Genomic DNA, 19,464 nt, shown 5'->3' with positions numbered 1-19,464 from the left:
TGGTTTGTCTTGAACTGAGGATCTTGCAGCTCTGTGCCCACATTTCTGCATGGCAATGACTATCCAGGGCTCAGAAGTGGCTCCCTTTGGGCAGAATTCTTACCTCAGATCTTGCTCTCAACCTGACCTGCTTTGTTTGTTAGCTGCCTGGCCCTGGGGTTTGGCATGTCTCATGGAGCCTAGACCCACTGAAGGCGGAGGACCTGGGCTGGGGGTGGGGAGGGGTGGCACTTGCCCAAGGCGCCAAGTCAATCGGTGGCAGAGCTGAGCTCAACCTGCGGCTTGCAGCTCTGAATCCAGGGCAGTGTGATGCACTGGGGTGGGGGGGGGGGGGCGGGAACCCAGCCCTGAAACGAATGCTCTTTGGCTTGGATCCCAGCCGGTGAGAAGAATGGGGGGCTGGGGCTAGTGGAGAGTCCTGGCAGGAAGAGGCTGTTGGGCTGGAGAGGCAGAGCACCCCACTCCCGCTACAGCCAGCAAAGAGCGCTCTTCCTCCAGCTGCTGCCAAACACTGACTTCCTCTCTATGAAATGCACCAGGTGAACGGCTCAGCCCCTCCCCTGCCCTGTTGACACAGTGCTCTCAAGTGTCCCTTCCACCTGTCCTTTCCCCTGAGCAGCCAGAGCGTCACAGTCACAGGGATCCAGAAACCACAGACAGCAGGGACTCTAGCAGGGTGCGCGGTGCGCACTCCTGCAAGCCCTGAGGCTCAGGAGGCTGAGGCAGGAGGATGGCAAGTTCAAAGCCAGCCTCAGCAACTTAGCAAGGCCCTAAGCAACTCAGTGAGACCCTGTCTCTAAATAGAATGTAAAAAGGGCTGGGGATGGCTCAGTGGGAAAGAAAGAAGGAAGGAAGGAAGGGAGGGAGGGAGGGAGGGAGGGAGGAAGGGAGGAAGGACTCTATCCTCAGGCAGCTCAGAGCTGGGGCCCGGGGCGCTGTGGCTTCGTCTGCTAATTGAGGTTCAGTGGAACGCAATGATGTACCTGGGAGTCTGGCGCCAGCACTCAGGGGACGGCGGTGTCTTCCCCTTGCTCTACAGACAGGAACTCCTCCCAAGGAGAACACAGACCGGAGAGACTCCCTCAGCTCAGCCTGGGTGGATTTTACATTTTTAATATAGTTATTAAAGTAGAACTCACCCTTTAGAGACTTTCCAGTTTTGCTACTCAAAGATAAATCACTGAATAATTCGTTACTCTTTTTTATTTTGCCTGAGCACAGATTTTTTTTGGCAGGGGGTAAGGGGAGCATTGTTATTTTTACACTGTTCTGGCCATGGGGTGTGTGTGTGTGTGTGTGTGTGTGTTCTGGCCATGGTGTGTGTGTGTGTGTGTGCACCCGCACTGGAGGCACCTGTGCATGTGCAATTTTGTATCTTTTAAAGTTTTAACACAGTGTAGGAATTGTACATATGGCATATTCTTTATAGAAAGTGTTTTATGGGCTACATAATATTCCACTTTGTTGGTCCATGATGGTTAATGTAACTTTTCTCTGCTAAACATTTAGACTTTATTTCTTTCATAAATAATGCAAAAATAGATATATTTATGCACAATTACTGTTCTGTATTCAGGAATTTTTCCTCAGGATGGATCCCTGCTAGGGATTAATGTCTGAATGTGTTGCCAATTGTTTTCCTGGAGGTCTGGGTCACTGATTTCCCCTGTTCATGACAGCCACACAGTAGCTGGGGTTTCCACTCTATAAAACCACTGGCACTAGGCCAAAGCTCAGACACAGTGTCACCAGGTCCAGACATGGGGGCTCACACTTATAATTCTAGCAACTCAGGAGGCCGAGGCAGGAGAATCACGAGCTCAAGGCCAATCTCAGCAACTTAGTGAGACCCTGTTTCAAAATAAAAATTAAAACAGACTGGGGATGCAGCTCAGTGATAAAGCACCCCAGGATTCAATCCCCAATACCATTTAAAGAAAGAAAGAGTCATCCAGGATAGTCCTACCCTCCACCCCCACCCTCTGTGGCCTTCACCCCCATGGGGCAGTGGGGAACTGAGGCTGAGCTTTAAAGTGGCCCAGCTCTAAGACCCAAAGACAGGCTCCCAAAGCTCCTCCTTCTCCTAACGCCAGCAGGTTCTGTCTGTGTGGCGGCTCTGGAGTGGCTGTGTCCATCAACACTGACCAAGCCTCTCCTGTGCACAGTGGTTGCCTCTGCAGACAGACAGTCCTGGTCATCAAGGCCTGGCTCCAGGAGTGGGTGGGCAGAGGCCAGACGAGTCTCTGCAGGAGTCAGGGGCACCGGAGCAGGATTCTCAAGGGTGAATGCCCAGCTGCTGCCGGGCACTAAGAGCAGTCTATGGAGGAGGGCTGTGGACAGTGCGGGGAGGGCGGGGGGCTGAAGTTCCTGCAGGGCTAAGCTCAGGGAGCAGGGAAGTAGAGAGGAACACGGGCCAGGAGAGGAACCTACAGAAGAAAAGTCCTGAGCAGTTTTAAGGTCAAGGTCAAGTTTAAGGCTCAAGGTCAGATTTATATTGTAAAAGACGATCCTGTGCTAATTCTGTCAAGAATAGGTGGGGAAAGGAGGAGGAGAGGTACTAGGAGACCAGATGGGGGGTAATGAGGCTTCAAGGCGGGGCTGCCAAGCTAAAGTGGGGGAGGGAAGGGCACGGAGGAAGGAGAAGCAGAGATGGCTTCAGAAAGACACTTAGGAGGAGGCCCAGGAGACACCCTGTGGGGAATGAGGGGGAGAATAACAGAGACGATGCGGGCACCCTAAGAGGTGGGTGATGAACTCCAATCACTGCCTCCCAAAGGTCACACCCTCCCTCTCCCTTAAAACAGAAGCCAGTTTTTGTTCTGCTTAAACATACAAGCAGACACTGGCTCTGTGTCCAGAGCTGCGGTGACAGTCCTGGCCTGTGAGCTTGAGCTGCCCCAACTTGGCTGTCTGCTCACCTGCAGGGGCTGGGAGAAGCCGGCCGTGCCTCCCATGGCTGGGAGCCTTGCCAGGTGCTGGAACAGGGCTGCATTCAGACTGCGGCTCAGCTACCAGGCTGAGGGGAGCCAGGCAGCACCCCCCCCCATGACCTGGAGGGCAGGTGACTCCAGGTCCCAGGCAGAGGGGCCCACAGAGCCCTCCTCTCTGGCCCCAACCCCCCGGGGAAAGCCTGGCAGAGTACAGCACAGTATTGGCAGCAGGGGACTCAGCTGTCCTCCACGCACAACCTGAGGGCACAACCCTCCTGACCGCGGACCTGTCTCCCGTCTATAAAGTGGAAACCACACCTGCCACCTCTCAGAGCTACTGGGGCAGCGTGACCTCCGTGTGACCTCCCACCGCACTCCCTTCCCAAAACCATCTTCTCCCGCCTTTGCCCGCCATGCAGTGCCCTCCGCCTGGAAAGTCCCCGCCTGTGTCCCTCTCCAGCCAGCTCCTCTCCCCGTTCGGTTCCTGCAGGTGTGCGCGGCTCCCCGCGGGGCCCCACTATGTCAGCCCCCTCCAGGCACCTTAGAGCCGGAGGCCGCACCCCTCTCCCAAGGCTCCGCTGTGGACCACAGCCTCCCAGCTGTCGGGGTTTCTGGGCCTCCACGCCCCCACGCACGCACAGGTACGCATGCACACCCCCACACGCGCATGCACACCCCACACGCGCATGCACACCCCACACGCGCATGCACACCCTCCACACGCTGCTGGAGGGCTGTGGACGGGCTCCCTAAGAGGCGTTGAAGGCCGCCTGCTCCTGTGGGTCAGAGCCCAGGCGGAGCACAGCGGAGTCAAGCATCCCCCACCTGCCATCAAAGAGCACAGCAGCCTCCTCCTCCGCACCCCAGAGGCCTTTAGATCACAATGGGGCAGACCCCTAGGCCTCACCCTCGAGGTGCAATGGTCAGCTGCAGAGCCCTGCTGAGCCTCTCACCCACAGCCAGGCGCTGTGGTGGCCTTCTCCCAGCACTCACCCCGGGTCACAGGAATGAGGCATCAAGGGCCGGCTACAGCCCTCTTCCTCTCAGATCAGCGTGCCATGTGGGCTCTGGCATTAAACTTTCCTGGGACTGTCTGCAGACGGAGGCTGCAGAGCCCTGTGAGCCGCGAGTACCTGCAGGCGCAGGCCTTCCTGACCTGCCTGGCAGGAGGAAGAACTGAATTCCGAAGCAAGGGTCTCTCGGAAGCCAGTCTCCCTTAGATTCTCTCTCTCTTTTTCCCTCTCTTTAATTTATTTTCTGCAGTACTGGGGATGAAACCCAGGGGTGCTCTACCACTGAGCCACATACACCCCCAGCCCTTTTTTTATATTTTATTTTGAGACAGGGCCTGCTAAGGGCCCAACCTGATCTTGAGCTTGTGATCCTCCTGCCTCAGCCTCCCCAGATGCTGAGATTATAGGTGTGCACTTTGTGTACCACCGTGGTGCCTGGCCAGTCTTTTAGATTCTCTCTTAAGTTTTCTTTTTTTTCACCCACACATGTACCATGAGTATGAGACTCTCACAACCCCTCTAGGGAAAGCCACAGACCGAGAGAAAATATTTGCAAAATATATTGTTTGACCAAGAATTTGTATTCATAGTGTTAAGAATTCATACAACTCAGAAGTCCAGTAATTCTTTTTTTCTTTTTCTTTTTTTCTTTTTTTTTTTTTTTTTTTTTTTTTTTGGTACTGAGGATTGAACTTAGGGCCACTGGACCACTGAGCCACATCCCCAGCCCTATTTTGTATTTTACTTAGAGACAGGGTCTCACTGAGTTGCTTAGCACCTCACTGTTGCTGAGGTTGGCTTTGAACTCACGATCCTCCTGCCTCAGCCTCCCAAGCCGCATGGATTACAGGCCTGCACCACCACACCTGGCTCTATTTTTTTTTTTTTTTTTTTGATGAGCAAATCAGTAAAGATACATGGATGGCAAACAAGCATATAAAATGATGATCAACGTCATTAGTCATTAGGAAAATGCAAATCGAAACCCAGGCTGTTGGAATGGCTAAAATTAAAGCCTGGCCATTCCAAATGCTGACGAAGTTGTGCAGGGGCTGGAATCCTCACATGCTGCAGCTCTGGGAATGTACAATGCACAGAACTTTGGAAACACGTGGGCAGTTTCTCAGAAAGTTAAATATGTATTCACCAAATTATAGCCATTTTACTCCTAGCTATTTACCCAAGAGAACTGAAAAACACATGTTCATTGAAAGATTATACACAAATAGTTATAGTAGTTTTATTTATATTACAAAAAAAAACCCTGGAAAATAACAATTGTCCATCAACTGAATGGACAAACAAATCATGTCTTATGATTTATCCACACAATGGATGCATACCATTCAGTAAGAAAAAGGAAGATACACACAACATGACTCTCAATAATGCTGAAGCCAGGTGTGGTGGTACACGCCTGTAATCCCAGTGAAGAGTGGGAGACTGAGGTGGGAGGATTGCAAGTTTGAGGCCAGCCTCAGCAACTTAGTGAGACCCTGTCTCAAAATAAAAAATTAAAAGGGCTGGGGATGTAGCTCAGGGCCAAGTGTCCCCAGGTTCCATCTCTAGTACCTCAAAATGAAGATATACTGAGTGAAAGAAACCCAATCAAGAGCGGTGCACCCTGCGTGGTTCCTTTATAGGAACTAGAAGCCAGCTGGGCTGGGTGTGGCTCAGTGGAGAGTGCTCACCTGGCAGGTGCAAGGCCCTGGGTTCAATCCCAGCACCGAAAACAAACCAAAACAAAGGCGTCTTCAGTTGTTGTCTGGGAATGAGGTGGGAGGAGGCTGAGGGGGGATTACAAAGTCTGAGGAGGGTGGACCGTCATCTCACTGTGGTGGTCGGCTCTGGGTCTACACTTATGTCAAAACTTACCCAAAGGTGACTTTAAACACCGGCAGCTTCCTGGTATCCACTCTGCTCAGTGACGCTGGAAGAGGAGAGGGGCCTATAGCTGCTCTTTCTCCTGGGAACAGCAGTGTCACCTGCTGCTGGCATCAGTGCTGTGACCAGCCCTGTGCAGGGACCCCAGACCCTCTGGATGGCAAGGCTGATGAGCACAGTTGTCTGTCACAACTCCAGCAAGGTCACCTACTGGGACAGCCAGGCCCGTGTGAACGGCCCACGGAAAGGAGAGGAAGATGGATGGGGAAGGCAGAGCTGTCCTGGGAGGTCAGGTGCATGCACACCCAGCCCCCCCCCACAGCCCCCCACACACTCACACCAAGTATGAGACTGCCACCTGGCCTCTGGGGCACCGAGGATTCCACCTGACCCTAGGCCACTCGTGCTGTGCTCTGTTTCCTTTGGGGGACTGGGGATTGAACCCCGGGGCACTTAACCACTGAGCTACGCCCCCAGCCCTTTTTGTTTTTTGAGACAGGGTCTTGCTAAGCTGCTGAGGCCAGCCTCAAACTTTGGCTTGTGATCCTCCCGTTTCAGCCTCCTGAGCAGAGTAGCTGGGACCACAGGCAAACCTTGCTGCACCCGGCTTAGGCTATTTGTCACACACTCAGCATTTTTCCGGAGTGTTTCCTCTGTGACTGGCTTGTGCAGGGCAGGGGGATGCAGAGGCACATCCACCCCATCTCTTCCCTAGGGCATGCGTTCCAGCAGCCACGGTGTAGCCTTCCCCAGATCCACCAACACCTGCTCAGGCCGGCTCCCCCCACTGCGGCCATCCGAGCCCCTCTCCAGGGCCTGATTTTCTCTGTGCCCTTGCCACTTCTTGGGAGGCACCGGTGCTGGCCTCCTCCAAGTCTTGCAATGAGCTCACACGTCCAGCGAGACTGTCTTTATCTGTGCTAAGCAGACCTCCAAGCCGAGCCCAGCTGACTTCTTTTTTTTTGGGGGGGGGTTCTTTTTTTTTATTGGTTGTTCAAAACATTACAAAGCTCTTGACATATCATATTTCATACATTTGATTCAAGTGGGTTATGAACTCCCATTTTTACCCCGTATACAGATTGCAGAATCACATTGGTTACACATCCACATTTTTACATATTGCCATACTAGTGTCTGTTGTATTCTGCTGCCTTTCCTATCCTCTACTATCCCCCCTCCCCTTCCCTCCCATCTTCTCTTTCTACCCCATCTACTGTAATTCATTTCTCTCCCTTGATTTTTTTCCCTTTCCCCTCACATCCTCTTATATGTAATTTTGTATAACAATGAGGGTCACCTTCCATTTTCATGCAATTTCCCTTCTCTCTCCCTTTCCCTCCCACCTCTCATCCCTGTTTAATGTTAATCTTCTTCTCATGCTCTTCCTCCCTGCTCTGTTTTTAGTTGTTCTCCTTATATCAAAGAAGACATTTGGCATTTGTTTTTTAGGGATTGGCTAGCTTCACTTAGCATAATCTGCTCTAATGCCATCCATTTCCTTGCAAATTCCATAATTTTGTCATTTTTTAGTGCTGAGTAATACTCCATTGTGTATAAATGCCACATTTTTTAATCCATTCATCTACTGAAGGGCATCTAAGTTGGTTCCACAATCTAGCTATTGTGAATTGTGCTATGAACATCGATGTAGCAGTGTCCCTGTAGCATGCTCTTTTAAGGACTTCAGGGAATAGTCCGAGAAGGGCAATAGCTGGGTCAAATGGTGGTTCCATTCCCAGCTTTCCCAGGAATCTCCATACTGCTTTCCAAATTGGCCACACCAATTTGCAGTCCCACCAGCCGTATACAAGAGTACCCTTTTCCCCACATCCTCACCAGCACTTGTTGTTGTTTGACTTCATAATGGCTGCCAATCTTACTGGAGTGAGATGGTATCTTAGGGTGGTTTTGATTTGCATTTCTCTGACTGCTAGAGATGGAGAGCATTTTTCATTTTTCATGATAGGAAAAGAGGAACTTAAATTATCACTATTTGCGGATGATATGATCCTATACCTAGAAGACCCAAAAGGATCTACAAAGAAACTACTAGAGCTAATAAATGAATTCAGCAAAGTGGCAGGATATAAAATCAACACGCATAAATCAAAGGCATTCCTGTATATCAGCGACAAATCTTCTGAACTGGAAATGAGGAAAACCACCCCATTCACAATATCCTCAAAAAAAAAATAAAATACTTGGGAATCAACCTAACAAAAGAGGTGAAAGATTTATACAATGAAAACTACAAAACCCTAAAGAGAGAAATAGAAGAAGATCTTAGAAGATGGAAAAATATACCCTGTTCATGGATAGGCAGAACTAACATCATCAAAATGGCGATATTACCAAACGTTCTCTATAGGTTTAATGTGATGCCAATCAAAATCCCAATGGCATTTCTTGTAGAAATAGATAAAGCAATCATGAAATTCATATGGAAAAATAAAAGACCCAGAATAGCAAAAGCAATTCTAAGCAGGAAGTGTGAATCAGGCGGTATAGCGATACCAGACTTCAAACTATACTACAGAGCAATAGTGACAAAAACAGCATGGTACTGGTACCAAAACAGGCGGGTGGACCAATGGTATAGAATAGAGGACACAGAGACTAATCCACAAAGTTACAACTACCTTATATTCGATAAAGGGGCTAAAAGCATGCAATGGAGGAAGGATAGCATCTTCAACAAATGGTGCTGGGAAAACTGGAAATCCATATGCAACAAAATGAAACTGAATCCCTTTCTCTCACCATGCACAAAAGTTAACTCAAAATGGATCAAGGAGCTTGATATCAAATCAGAGACTCTGCGTCTGATAGAAGAAAAAGTTGGCTCCGATCCACATATTGTGGGGTCGGGCTCCAAATTCCTTAATAGGACACCCATAGCACAAGAGTTAATAACAAGAATCAACAAATGGGACTTACTTAAACTGAAAAGTTTCTTCTCAGCAAGAGAAACAATAAGAGAGGTAAATAAGGAGCCTACATCCTGGGAACAAATTTTTACTCCTCACACTTCAGATAGAGCCCTAATATCCAGAGTATACAAAGAACTCAAAAAATTAGACAATAAGATAACAAATAACCCAATCAACAAATGGGCCAAGGACCTGAACAGACACTTCTCAGAGGAGGACATACAATCAATCAACAAGTACATGAAAAAATGCCCAGCTGACTTCTAATGGTCAACTACTGAGATCTTCAGAATCATGGAAATTTGGGGCAGGAAGAATCTGAAGATGTCAAAGGCCAAGGTCAGAGGGACTCAAGTTCCAGAACCTTCCTGATCCGCAGGAACCCCGGCCTGCTTGAACCCTTCCAGTGAAGAAGGAGCTCATTACCAACCAAAGGGGTGCAGGATCTTGGGAAAACAGGAGGTTCTTCCTAACTCTTATTAAGCACCTACTATATACTAAACTTTGTGCAAGGGACTTTGCATACATTTTTGTTTGTTTGTTTGTTCGTTTTTTAATGTGTGTAGTACTAGGGATTTAAACCTGGGGTCTCTACTTCTGAACTATGTCTGCAGCTCTTTTGGGACAGGGTCTCACTAAGTTGCCCAGGTTGGCCTTGAACTTGAGATCCTCCTGCCTCAGCCTCCTGGGTAGCTGGAATTACAGGTGTAGCTGGCACATACAGAGGGAATTTCTGATCTGGTTTCTCATGCCAACTTTGCTCCTATGAGGCTAGAATTCACTGGGATGCTCATTTTACTACTGAGGTAATGAACAGAGAGTGTAAGTTACTTGTCCGTGGTCACAGAGCAAATCCACAGTAGAGGCGGAGAGGGCGGTTAGAGTGCATCCACCTCTGATCTGTGCCTTCAGCGAGGCCCAGTCAGGAAGCAGGACTCCTGCTCTCTGCCGAGGGCGGGATCCTGGTGTCCTTTACCTGGACAGCGGGTCTCTAGGTTCCTCACAATGCACATCGCCTGCCCGGCCCCAGGAACCCAGGCCTGCTCTCTCAGGCATGGAGCCCCTAGAGCGAGGAGCTCCTGACCTGGCAGGTGGCCGGGGCTCTTGACAGCACAGAGCTCAGCGTGGGGACTAAGGGCCTGGGCTCCCTGGAGGTGCTGTGGGGGTCGGAAGAGGACCCCTGAAGGTGGTGTGTGAGCTGGGCCCCACAACGGAGCTGAAGGCGCAGAGGGAGCAGGAGCCGCAGGAAAAAAAAGCCCAGAGAGAGGGGACAACGCAGGGAAGATAGTGAGACGCACGGACGCCGCGACTGCTGCTTGGGCAGTGCGCCCAGGGTCACTTAGGGACTTACTTGGCTGAAGCCATCAAGCGTGGAGACATCCTCGGCCCTGAGCTCGCCCGTCCACCCCGGGTGAGCAGCCTGGCCCACAAGGGCCCCTCGGAGAGCGGGAGGGAGGACCAGCCAGCGCCGGCCTCCGCCAGGAACAGGCGGAGAGAGCCAAGGACAGAGGGGACAGGAGAACCTGGGCTCTGGGGCCCGAGACCTGGCAGCTCGGCCCCTGGGAAGGAGCTGGGGACCTCGCACGGGACAGTGGCTCTGCTTCCTCTCCACAGCCTGCTCTCTCCCCTGGCTGCCAGGAAACTGCCAGAAGGTCACATGTCCCTGTGCCGTGCACAGTGTGGTGTCACTTAACTTGCATGAGAGCTGGGGCTGGGGGCAGAGGAGCAACTGAGGGGACGTCCCATCCTGCACACAGACCCTTTCCCACGGCCGCTGCCAACAGGGTCCCCTCTCCTTTCAGGCAGGAACAATCGATCCCTCTCTGGTGGATGAGGAAATGGCCAGGGGCGTAACACGATGTGTCCCAAGTCCCCGCCAATGAGTGACAGGACTGGAAACCGGCCAGGCCTGACCCTGAGGCCCTGCTCACCCTGAGCTGCTCCCAGGAGACCGGTTCCTTCAGAGGATGGAGCAGGGGCTCCTCCCCCTTGGCTCTGTGACCCAAATGTGAGGGAGGTGACCTCCACACAGGTCTCACTGAAGGGGCAATGTTGGGCCCACCTCCTGAGGGGCTCTGGGGGGACCCGGGATCACTGTACCTCCACGTTACTGTTTCAACAATCAGAGGAACAGGGAACTGCCTTTGCCCACCCATGGCCAGCAGAGCAGCGGGCTCCCTGGCCCACGCCTCCCTCCTCTCCCCTCCCCCAGCCTGCGCCACCTGCTCTTCAGACCCTGTTCTAACCACATCTCAGTGTAGAGCTCTGCTGCCAGCCGCTGTGCAACCGTGAATCAATTACTTCCCCTCTCTGAGCTTCAGGGTCCTCATCTGTAAAATGTGGATAACACATGCTAAGTGGGCCTCCTCCTCCTCCTCCTCCTCTTCCAGAAAACCTTCCCAGATAGTCCTGACCTACAGCTGTTCTTTCTCTTGGGAACAGCAGTGTCACCTGCTGAGGGTATCAGTGCTGTGACGAGCAAGGATCCCAGACCCTCTGGATGGCACGGCTGATGACCACGGCTGATGACCACGGCTGTCACGACGGCAGCCCGCTGCAAGAGTCGCTTCTGGTCATCTGGGCCTGTGTGAGTGGCCAAGAGAGCAGCTGTCTTGGTGCTAGATGGCTTCTGTTCGAGAATGTTCTCCTTGGAATGGGCCGGAATGCGCCTCCTTTGCTGGCATCTTGCCAGCACTGGTCTGCGTCTTCAAGGCCTCAGGACCCCAAGCTCTCCCGTGACCTGCAGAGAGTCCCCTTTCCTACCCTGTCATCGCAGAGGGAGGCCACATCCAGCACACGGGGCTGGAGTCCTGTCCCCACCTCTCCCTGGTCCACAGCTCGGAGCCTCCAGTTTGCTCTCCTAGGAGTCCAGTCTCCTCCTCTAGAAAAGCCCTGCCTCCCTAGTGCCCCCCTCGAGGGAGTGTTCAACAATGGAAACTTTGTTTCCTTCATGATGCACTTATTGGGAGGCTGTGTGGCTCAGGGGAAGGAAGGAACACTCTGAGGTTACAGACAGACCACGATCTCAGTGTGGGCTCTGTTGCCAGCCGCTGTGCAACCTTGAACAAATCACTTCCCTCTCTGAGCCTCAGCGTCCTCATCAATGTGGATAACACAGGCTAAGTGGGCCTAAAACAATGTCAGTTTTGTGGCGCCGGGGCTCAGAGGTAGGGTCCTTCTTCAGGGTCTTCCCAGTTTTTCAGGCCAATAATAACATTGCTCTACACCCAGTGGCTGGCACTGTGCAGGGTGCTGTCACAATTGCCACATCTGCCCTCTAGGGCAGGCACTCTGGTGGCCAGCACCTGGCACTCGGAAGTCAGTGTCAATGGAGACCCCATTCCCGTCAGGCGGATGCACCAGCCGCGCCTCTTCCTTCAACCAGGCTGAGAAGCTTCCAGGCAGGGACCACTGTAGGTGCCGGAGACCCTCAGAACCCACCTTTGCCTTCCCCGCCCCACCAGGGCCAGAATGGAACCTGGCCACCGTCGGTGCCCGGGGAAGACCGGATTCCCTGGACCACAGGAACGCAGACCGTCTTCAGTGGCTTTGATCTGAATCCCCAAAGGCCCCGGAGCCGTGTCTGCGGGGTCCCTCTTGCTAATTAGGAGCTCCTCTGAGGTCCCTCTCTAAGAATGCCGCCCGACCTCAGCTTCGCCTGTGCAGGGCCATGCAATAGGCGGACAGCTTGCAGGCCGGCCCACAGCGCCCGCCTGAGCGGAAAGCAGCACGCCCAGCCAGCTTCCACGGGCAGGAGGGCGTTCCTCTCCAGGGCCTCTGGAGCTGGGTAAGTGCCAGGGCTCCCAGGCCATCCTCTTCTGAGGCTGTCCACCAACTGTCAGGGACCTCTGGTGGGAGGCCTGGTGGGGCCCAGGCTCAAGAGGGGACAGGGAGGTGTCTGGAGGCCTCAGTCCCCAGAGCTTCAGTCCTGCCAGAGCCACCCAAAACAGAGGGGCACAACCAGGGCCTTTGAAGTCGGGGGCCCAGAAGCCAATGGTTGACAGCTGTCAAAGTGAGGCTGAGCTCTGAGCTCGCAGGTCAGGCTGCCCTGGCCGGGGTCGCCTTTCGGCCTAGTGTCCCTCCTCTGTGGACCGGCTGGCAATTTGCTGGGCAGGGCGTGCCCCACATCTGAAACCCACATCAAGGCCGCTACCTCATGGCCCGTCACAGACGCACCTGATTTTTTATTTGCTGATTTATTTTTGTGGTGCTGGGGACTGAGCCCAGGGCCTGGTGCAGGCCAGGCAAGCACCACTGCACGGAGCCACGCCCCCCAGCCCACAGACACATTTTAAAGTGTGCATTTGAAAACATTGTCCAGTCAGCCACATTTTTAAAATTAGAAGATGTTACAGACAAATATCTGGATTTCTGTGCTGTGGATCAGATCTGAGAACACGGGCCCACGTGCTCATGGACAAGAACGGTGGTACAAGAATCCCCATGCCTACAACCTTCCTGTGGCCAGCCCCCATGTTGCCTTTTTAGGAGACTGTAGTCGAGGTCCCTGGGGGCTTATGTAACTTATTTTAGCACACAGACCTCCCAATGGCCCTAGGAGATTGACAGCATCATCTCCCCATTTCACAGGTGACAAGCAGAGACTCTGAGGCCAAAAGGAATGCAAACCCAAGCACCTGACTCCAGAGCCACACAAGGACACTTGTCTGTGGCGAGATGAGCAAAGTCAGGACAAAGCACGAGCTGGCTTGTGGTTCTCGAACTGAACCCAGAGGCGCTCTATGATCAATCTCGTTAAGTTGCTGAGCCTGACCTTCAACTTGCCATCCTCCAGCCCCAGCCTCCTGAGCATTGGGATTACAGGCGTGTGCCACCCCAGAGCCACCGTGCCCAGTAGGGGCTGTTTGTTTGTTTATCTGCGGTGTCTGGGACGGAACAGGCGAGGCAAGTGCTTGACCAATGAGCTACACCCACGGCCCACAGTGAGTTTCTAGAAAAGGAAAAGGAAAAGGCATTCGATTGGAAGTGGTGCCTTTTTCCTGACAGCATCGCCTTTCTGTCTCAGGGAGAGGGGTGTTTAAATGCTTCTATGTGACAATAAAGTGAACTCTCAGTGTCATTAGAAATGTCCTTCCCCAGCATAATAAAGAGCTGGCCAACCTAGGATGGGTTCCCAAGGCCCTCTGTGAGATCCAAGTCCAGGAGCCACTGCTCACCATCCAGCCCTCCTGTCCCCTCCTGTCCCCATGTGACAGCAGACTCCTGCTCCTCCTGGTTCGGTGCATGAAACAAAACAAACACACAGCAACTGCCTCCGGGTATCTCGGAGTGGAGCCCCTCCCCAGCCCTGTCCCCCAGCCCCAGAGCCCTCCTCTGGCCTCTTGCTACATTTATCTTATTCTTCCCCAAGTCAGGGCTACCTGCACCCCGCCCACCCTTGCACCCTGGAAGTGGTTATAGAACAGGAAGAAGCGCTGTAGATGGCCAGAGTTGGAAGAGTCACCGGCTCTGCTTCCCAGAGGTGTGGACGAGCACAAGGCCCAGTCTCAGGTCACCACTGAGTCATAGCAGAGCCAGCGCGAGGGCCCACAGCTCCTGGCTCCTTAGGGCTGGAACTCCACACCATGCCACTTCCTCCCCGACACCGCGTTCTGGTCGGCGTGGCGCCTCAGTGACAGAGGACAGTGCTGGGCATGTGACAAACGATAAATACCTGCCCACTGGGGATGCAGAGCACCCGGGGCCACACAGGCTTCCGTCTCTTCAAGGGCCTCACTCAGTGTGTCACCTGCACCCAGCCTGTCAGCACCGGCTGCCCATCAGGTGGAGATGTGGCCCTGCAGGCCCCTGGTGGCCCAGATGCAGAAAGAGCGTCTGCAGTTGGCTCAGAACTGCAGCCCCACTGCCCAGAGGGCCAGCCCAGTCCTGCTGAGCAATCGTGGGAAACTGCTTTCACTCTGAGTTCCTCCAGGCAGGACGGACAAGGATGGACAGGGCCAAGGATCTCCCAAGCAAGGCACTAAGCGGGTCTTCCAAGAGGAATTGAAGAGTCCAGCTTCTAGAATCCTCCAAGGACAGGGAAGGTTCTGGTCCACCCGGGGCCAAATGAATGGTCCAACTGGAACTGTGCCACAGAGTGAGCTTGGATGGCCCTCAGACTCTCTGGCCCCTTCTGAGTTGCTGGGGACAAGAACTAAAGGTCAGCTTGGCGCAGTCACACAAACCTGTAATCCCAGCCACTGAGGCCGCTGAGGCAAGAGGATCGCAAGTTCCAAGCCACCCTCAGCAAGAGCGAGGTACTAAGCGACTCAGTGAGACCCTGTCTCTAAATAAAATACAAACAGGGCTGGGGATGTGGCTCAGAGGCTGAGTGCCCTGAGTTCAATCCCTGGTACCAAAAAAAAAAGGGGGGGGGGGGAGAGAGAGAGAGAGAGAGAGAGAGAGAGAGAGAGCGCTCTAACAGTTCTCTAGAATGTTTTGGAGATGTCCTGAGCTAGTTGAACCTTTATCATCATTTTTTTTATTCCCAACCTCAATGTGCCACCTCACCAAAACCGACCAGGCCCATGGGGTAGGTGGGAAAGACCACCCAGGCTTCTCTGCTCCCCTGAGACCCCGCATCAGCACGCCTCACAGCTCCTGGGCATTTTCCATACTGACTGTTGGGTATCCAGCTCTCCCTGTTCCATGAGAACTTCTGGAAACCAGGGATCACCTCTGATTCTTTCCTGTACCCTGTGATTTTTGCCCAGGGTCCCCTAATAGACAACAGCAGATACTAACCAGCACCCAGCAGCTCTGGAGTCCACCCCAGCCCCCACAGCGGGGTGAAGCCACACTTGGGCCTCTTAGGGCTGGGAGAGGCACCCAGTTCGTTGGAGGGGTGGGAATGCTGACTCCCAGAGGAGCCTGGCTTACACGGTTACTGGGACAATGGGAGGCCTCAGACTAAAAGCAGGCCTTTGAGGCCCAGGCCAGCGGCTTCCAAGTTCTATGACACATCAGCGGTCAGCCCTGGGGAGCCCTGAGCCCCTTTAATTCTTATAAATTAAGAATTTAATTTATTAAATTCTGGCTCTCTGGCCTCTAGAATTCTTATAAAGTGCTTGTGTATTGGGAGGGTCTGGGGAAGACAGAGCCCAGCAAACAGGGAGCACTCAAAAGTGTGTCTGTCCTGACTGTCATTCAGACCCAGGCACCTTCCCTGGTCAAGGGGCACCCGGCCCCGTCAGAAAGCAGAGCTCGTGCTGAACTCCCCAACCATGACTCACACACCCTTCAATCGGACCGGCCGGCCCTCGGCAGCAAGCCCGCGACCTCTCATCACGAAGCCTTCCCACCCTCCTGTCCCGACCCCTGTAGGAGTGTGCCAGGGCACCCTAACTTAGCCACAGCGGGGTTCATAAAGGAAAGCGAGTCAGGCCTCGTCGCAGGTTAACAAGGCCACCATCTCCAGCTGTGCCGCATGGGCACGTCACTTGGTCTAAACCTCGGTTTCCTCATCTTTCCAATAGGCCTAGGTTGTTCTGAGGCGTACGTGAGGTGGGTGTGGGTCTCGTATATTCTACACGTAATATCAGGAGGAATGAAGAGTTATCCACTTGAAATAATGTCAGTCCTAAAGGAGCCTCAGCCGTCCAGCCCCGTCCCCTCAGGATAGAGATGGGGATGCAGAGACCTTGAGGGGGGCCTGGCTGAGCCAAGGCCACGTGACGAGGGGGTGGATGAGTGGGACCCGGGGCCTGATCTCCTGACCTCCTGCTGCGGTCTTGATTCCTGCTCTGCTCCCTCCCTCCACACAGCGATGCCTGGGCTCACTCTTCCCAGCCCCTTCCCTCCACAGTCACGTCTCACACTGGCCAAAGCCATCTGGACCCCTCCTTGGCAACATCACCACCCTCCCAGCACATGCGCCCCCTTTGGCCCTAGTCAGGAGCCCTAGAAGGACATGTCAAGTATCTGTTAGCCAATGACAATGGCAAAGCCGAGAGTATTAGTTATACTAACGACGACCGTGTCCTCCACTTGAAAGCCCTCCTCCCTACAGCGCCCCTACCCAGTGCAGGATCTAGTCAACCCCGCTGCTGTAGGAAACATTTCCTCACATATATTCAATCCAGCACTTATTGAGCATCTACTTTGTGCTCAACAGCACAGAGCCTGAAACACAGAGAGGAAAAGCCTCTGTCAGCAGGAGCTCACGGTAGAACAGGGATTTAGGGCAGAGCGGGGACACCATGGTTCCCTTTAGTCTAAATGGTGCAGTGGCAGAATGCCCTGCCGGCCCCAGTGGGGAACCTCTTTACCATGGTGTCCAAGGCAGAAGGCATCTGTGCAATCAACTGGAAAAGTCCAGTGGAGGCTGGAGACGACGCCATGGAGGGAAGATAAAGAAGAGAAAATACGGGTGCCCCAGACCTGACTCCCTGGTCTCAGGGAGAGACTGGGGGGGGGAGGTCCTGTGAAATCTGGAAGTCTCGGTGCCTGTCCCCTTACCAACATGCAAGATCAGATGCTTCTGCTCCCTGGGAACCTCTGCCCGAGGATGTGAGGGTGCTCCAAGCCCAGGGCTGGCCTACACATGTTTTCTTGGGACCATCATTTGCTAGAGGGATGTCACAGCCCTTGCAGTGGAAATGTCTGCACCTCCTGGTTGCTGCCAAGGCCCTCAACCGGGTGGCCCAACACGTTCCAATATTCATAATCTCCTGGCAGGGACACCATCCTCAGGGATGTGGAAAAGACTGGCCCGGGAGGGGGAGGGGCAGCAGATTCAAGGCAGCCCTCTCCTCTCTCCGGGTCCATCTCCCCTGAGCCCGGAAGATCTGAGCACCCACTAGGTGCCAGGCATGGGCACCATCCCAGCAGCTTCCAGCAGGTACCCCTCTTCCCAGGTTACAGATGAGGAAGCTGAAACTTGAGGTGAGGCATAACAACACAGGGATGTCACTATAGACCTGTCTGACACTTCCAGTGCCAGGAGGCCCACAAGGTCAGCGTTTCACTGGAGAAGTCCAGAGCTGAAAGGCACTAACCCAGGGAATCCCAATGAATCCACAGACCTGAAATCAAATAGCTTTGGTAGGGAGGTCCCCCTGACAAGAGCAGCTTGAGGGGTACCCTAAACGAAACAGACCATTGAATCCAACTCCGGCGGCATGGAACACAGCAGAAAGACACCCACGCCCGGAGCATTTTAAGATGGCTACTTGTCGCCAACTAGCAAGTTCAGGGCCTAGAACCGCGGTCTCTAGCACTTTTCCTCACCCCACTCCACGCAGATCATCTTTCCTAGGAAGCTCCTCCAGCCCAGCCCAGCCCACACCACCAGATGGGCAGAGAAGGCTCAGGGAACAGGCAGCATGTGACCAGGCCTCTCCTTGAGTCTGCAGGGCTGAGGCAGGGAATCTGGGGCTCCCCAGGCTGGTAGGTGTCGCCAACAGCCCCCTCCTTGCTGGGGAGTGGAGGAGAGTGCGGGCACCCCGTGGAAGCTCAAGGGAGACTGCGGCCCACTCTAGGAGTCCTGGACAGTTTTTCCAGACACTGCAGAGCGCGGAGGCTCCCCGGAGGGAAAGGTGGGGAAGAAGCAGTCATTGGCACTTGACCTTGGAGTAGGTGTGGGGTTCCGTCCTGCTCCCACCCCCAGTACCCTGGCTCCTTCTCCAAGAAGGAAAAAAAAAAAAAAGAAACCCCGCCTGTTTGCCAAATACCAGAGGAAGACAAACAGGACGGGGAGGGGGCGCTCCCTGGCAGCGCTCGGGTGTCGCCCACCTTGGGCACCCCCCTGCTGCGCTCGGCATCCTGTCATCAGTCAATCTCAGGCTGGGGTGGGGGCGCTTAGGAAGATGCAGGGGACTGAAGGGAGGGCAGGAATGAGTCACGCTTAATCCCTCTCGCGGTGCCCTCGGAGGGATTCTGTCGCAGCGAGCGGTCGCCAGCGGCCCCCGGCCCGGGCGCCGGAGCGCGGTCCCTCCCGCCGGCCGCGACCTCCTTACCTGAGTCCACTCGCCCTCCGCAGTCCCGCCGCCCGCACCGCTCCGGCCCGGCTTGGCGCAGCGCCTCTGCAGTCGCCGCTGCAGCCGCCTGGCCCTGATCAGCGACCTGCGGCGGCGGGGGAGAGAGACACACGGGGCGGCTGAGCGCGGGCGGGGGACGCCGGGGCAGTCCAGCCCCCCGCCGACCGCTGGGCCGCCCCGGGCAGAGGGCTGGGGGCGCCGGCTGCCAGCCGCGGGCCCAGTGCGCGGCTCCGCGCCGCCCCCACCCCCTGGCACTTGGCGCTCGTGGGTGCGGCGGGCGCAGCTGGGCGGTGGGCCCGGAGGTCCCCAGGGTCCTGGTCATCACCTGCCGAGGCTTCCATGGCTTTGGCTGCCCAGCCCGGGCCGCCGACTCGCTCTCCCGAGCCCCAGCTGGAGGCGGCTGGCCGGGTGCTGGCCGGGCTGGGGCTGCCGGGAGGGAGGAGGGAAGGGAGGAGGGTGAGGTGGATGCAGGGGACCAGCCAGTCGGCGGCTCGCCGGCAGCTGCGTAAGCGGCCCGTCTTCACTTTCCTTCTTAAAGAGATAGTTGATCTCTGGTTCCCCAGGGCCCCGAGGGACGCGGCGCGCCGGGGGGGGGGGGGGGGGGGGGGGGGCTCCCGGGGGGGGGGCTCCCGGGGGGCTCCCCTCCCACCCACGCGCCAGCCTGTCCGGGGCGGGCTGCGGGGCGGGTCGGAAAGCGTGTTGACCCTGGGCAAGTCCCTTCGCCACT

At 54.6% G+C, this 19,464-nt stretch overlaps 1 protein-coding gene across 7 annotated transcripts in view; it reads right to left on the bottom strand.

Annotated features, from left to right (window-relative positions):
• SNPH (syntaphilin) overlaps positions 1–19,162 on the bottom strand; it is a 45,505-nt gene extending 26,343 nt beyond the window's left edge. For 2 of the 7 annotated variants that reach the window (XM_081291402.1, XM_081291405.1), the window contains exon 1: positions 18,717–18,822. The gene's annotated coding sequence lies outside the window, so the exon portion shown is untranslated. Of the gene's footprint in view, positions 1–18,716; positions 18,823–19,062 lie in introns of those variants that run through there. The other 5 variants (XM_081291409.1, XM_081291407.1, XM_081291404.1 and 2 more) reach the window with 5 other exon arrangements.
• Between the last annotated feature and the right edge of the window lie 302 nt (positions 19,163–19,464).

The sequence above is a fragment of the Spermophilus citellus genome, assembly GCF_964194105.1.
Source record: "Spermophilus citellus genome assembly, chromosome: 4".
Taxonomy (NCBI): Eukaryota; Metazoa; Chordata; class Mammalia; order Rodentia; family Sciuridae; genus Spermophilus; species Spermophilus citellus.
This window is presented reverse-complemented; position numbering and strand designations above follow the sequence as displayed.